At 35.3% G+C, this 3593-nt stretch overlaps 1 long non-coding RNA gene across 1 annotated transcript; it reads left to right on the top strand.

The window, feature by feature from the left end:
• Positions 1-1914: 1914 nt before the first annotated feature.
• On the top strand, positions 1915-2929 carry LOC113318005. Its single transcript, XR_003344188.1, has 4 exons — positions 1915-1959; positions 2099-2173; positions 2330-2359; positions 2677-2929. It is a non-coding gene; the product is annotated as an uncharacterized LOC113318005 (long non-coding RNA).
• The last annotated feature ends 664 nt before the right edge of the window (positions 2930-3593 follow it).

The following is a 3593-nucleotide window of genomic DNA, read 5'->3' as shown; positions in this document are numbered from 1 at the left end:
CTAATGTGTCTGAATCCCAAGCCTAGAGGGTGAAAAATAAGGAAGATACAACAAATAACAGGAAATACTTTCAAGATGAATGGACAAGAAGATAGGAGATACTCCGTTTCCATTTTTCTTCTGTAGTGGAGAGAAGGTCGATGAGAAAGTATGTTTTAAGACTTCATATATGTATATAAGTTTGAAATACCAAGCTAAGTACAATTTGCAAGCAACCGTGATAGGCGTATCGCTACGTACTTGCTAATTACTCGCAGGGTGAGCTGTTGTGATCACATGGCCTACTCATTCGAAGAAAATTATGGCAGTTTTAGCCAGTGTTTTATGGCCAAAATACTCATTTATACCACTGTGGGGGTAAAATAAAACTCATTTGTAACCTAACCATAGTGGAATTAGTGATTTTCTCATGGTCAATAACTGTTACCAATGACTATACTGGCTCCGATTCACAAGAGGAGGACCGTTGCCGTATTGTACTTCATATGCATAAATACAATTGGCCTCGGAATTAGGCCCATTGGAACCCACATGGTTCATTATAGTCCTGTCATTTTTCTACTTTACTTTGAAATCTAAAACCTATCGAGTGGGCAACCTTTAAGGTGATGGATGTACTGCGAGATTTGTCATTCTGATCTCAATAGCAGTAAGAATGGGTGGGAAAATGCACGCTACCATTGTCTCTATGGTCCCAGGGTAATTTTGTTTGTTTGAGTTTTACCATATCTTCGGACTATTGTCGTCCTGTTTGCTTCTATGCATTTATTTCAGTTATCATTCTTATAATATTTGGGTACTTTGCTTGTTTTACAGGCATGTGTTAGTGGGTCACAAGGTTGGTGTTGGGTGCATGGTTAGGGAAGGAAAACGTTAATGAAAATACTATTGTGATGCATTGTGGAATGGTGTTCAGTTGAAAGTATACAAATCTAATAATCACAAAGATCATATGGCGTGCAAGGATGAGTGCAGAGCTTTCCGATGGAATTTTGTCACGCACGCTTGGGATATTATTGACACTGTTCCTGCTGTCCTTAACAAGTGATTATGGATTCTATAATCGTCAGTATATATTATGGATTCCATATGCACAATTTATATTTTTAATAAATTGCTTCCTTCACTTCGAAGAAAAAAAGAAGAAAATTCATGTCGCAAGCTGCAAGCATATAACCAAGATTGTGACAGCTTACCAAATTTTGGAACAGTATCATGTTTCGTTAATCTGAAAGTTAAACAAATTATTCGGGCATTATTTTTTCTTTTTTTCCTATTTTCCAATATATTAATTTGCAATTCTAAGTTTTTCACCTTTCAAATTTATAGACGACGAATTTCAATTTCAGGTCATCAATGAATGGGAAATATCCTGAAGTATGTTAGCTGGTAACATAGTAGCCGGACTGCCAACTTTGTGCAAAGAAATTACTCTGGAATATAAACTTCATGGATTTTATTTACAGAAAGATCCCCATCAATTAAAAGGCTAATAGCGTCGCAACATTGGCAAGAACCAAACTTAAATCATACAATGTAACAATGAAAGCAAGCTTCTAACTATCAGCAGCCTTGAGCAGCCTGAGTAGATGGAGGAAGAGATTGATTATATCCAGGTACAAATTGAGAAGAGGGAGTTTTCTGATGGTGTTTTTCAGATCTGGTTCCAAGACGAGAAGACGAAGAAGATGAGAAGAAATGGGTTTTGTGATGTAAGTAATGTGATATGGGCAGTAACGTAAACTCCTCATTAAAAAATTCTTTTGGACATTTTACCCAGGCCAAATCCTAACTGTCCATATGGCCCAGAAAACTCCCTTTTTTGGCTATATAGCCCATTTTCTGCTTCAATAACTATGTATATTGTGAATTTCTTTTTTTTACGTCCTGTACTTAATTTCGGATGGATATGATGCTGCTGCGACCAGGGATTTTGTTTAGACGATACAGGGTTCAAATGTGTTGTTTCTCTTTCTTTAATTTCCTCTTGATTTTTTTGGCAGGATACTGTTTTCCTTTTCTAGGATTCATGTTTTTTTTTGACGTTTGTTAGTTGGATGGAACCCTAATTTTGATTTCATCATCATCAAACTATCAGCATCGGGAATCAGCATCGGGACACTGAAGCGAAATATGAAGAATCTCTACTGATTTCACAGGTTTTCTTTTTGAGGTAGGTTTTTAAAAGAGAAAAACTGATTTATTTTGTAGAACTTATAAACCCTGATTTTGTTTGAGACGAAATTTTTACTTAGGTCCTGAATTTTGTTTGTTGGTTGAGAAGAAGGTGTATTTTGTTTGACTCACTGTTCTGTTGATTTGTTAACAGGTACAATATATCCTCAGGCCAAATTTAAATGTATGTTGTAATATTATGAGAATTAAACTTTCTGAACGTAGCACTTTGTGTTTTAGTTTTTCTTTTTTCTATTTTGGGTTAAACTATCAGCGCCAGTTTAAAGTTATTGATTGTATGTTGCTAATTTAATCTGGGTTGTATTACATTGAATCTATGATATTGCCAATTGCTTTTTAGCGATCCACTGATTTTAGGTCTTAGAATTACTTACTAGAATCCAACAATTGAATACGCTAAGGTGTTTAGATATTCAATCTTATTGTTAATCGATCATTTTGTTGTTTTTTTGCTAACTTACAGTGGTTAAAAATTTGCAGGGACACCTTTACACACGATTCAATCTCGAACCAAACAAGACAGCTAATAAAGTTGTGAAAGCATTGAAGGTGTGGAAATTTGAAAACAAGAGGAGGGGGAAAGTATGGAGTCTTGAGCTTCATCTTATGGAACAGAGTGTGAGTATCTTTTGCCCTCTAACCAACAACTGGTTATCAGATAGTTTCTTAGGTTTACATCTACAAGAGAGGTTTTCGATTTCCTGGCTTTAGGTGATGTTACTAGCAGGAAGAATGACACTACATATTATATAGGTATGCAGATGGTGCATTATTCAGTTGTTCTTAAAATAAAATTAACCTACGGACGTAAATTTTATGTTTTTTTTTTTGGAGCTGTCGTTAGTATATAGAATCTTTGCAGTTGAACTCATGCCAAATTTAGTGAGGAGAACAAGCTTACTGAATTAACAATTTTCTGGAAAGTTCGTGGTGATCAAGACACGAAGGTATATATAAAGGTTACCTTCGTAACCGTATTGTTTGTTTTGTTGGCTTGGTGTAAATCTGTGCTGGCTGTGTCATTTGCTATTAGGATGTTAGGAGCAGGTTTTGCATTATGTGAAAATAAATCTCATTTGCTGTCTCGGAAAGGTCATCCTTAGTCGGCAAGCATATAAACTAAGGTATTTTTGTTAGTATATTTTGGATGAAAAGTCTGGGAACTTCCCGACATATTTTGTTAATAGTTTTAGTGATTCTATAATTGGCAGTTGATGTTAAGTTTAGCAAGTGTGTGCGCTGATTCAATGAAAAAAGAAAAGCAATTTCGTGGAGATTAAGTTAAATGGATATATATAAACTACGCCGATCTTCAGGGTTTGCACGTTCAGATACAGTTGGTGGCTTGGAATTTTTTTTTTTTTTGTTGTAATGATTAGCCTTCCGTTTAAAGTTGA

The sequence above is a fragment of the Papaver somniferum genome, chromosome 10 (assembly GCF_003573695.1).
Source record: "Papaver somniferum cultivar HN1 chromosome 10, ASM357369v1, whole genome shotgun sequence".
NCBI lineage: Eukaryota > Viridiplantae > Streptophyta > Magnoliopsida > Ranunculales > Papaveraceae > Papaver > Papaver somniferum.
The sequence above is the reverse complement of the archived record's forward strand: the minus strand, read 5'-3'. Positions and strand labels throughout refer to the sequence as shown.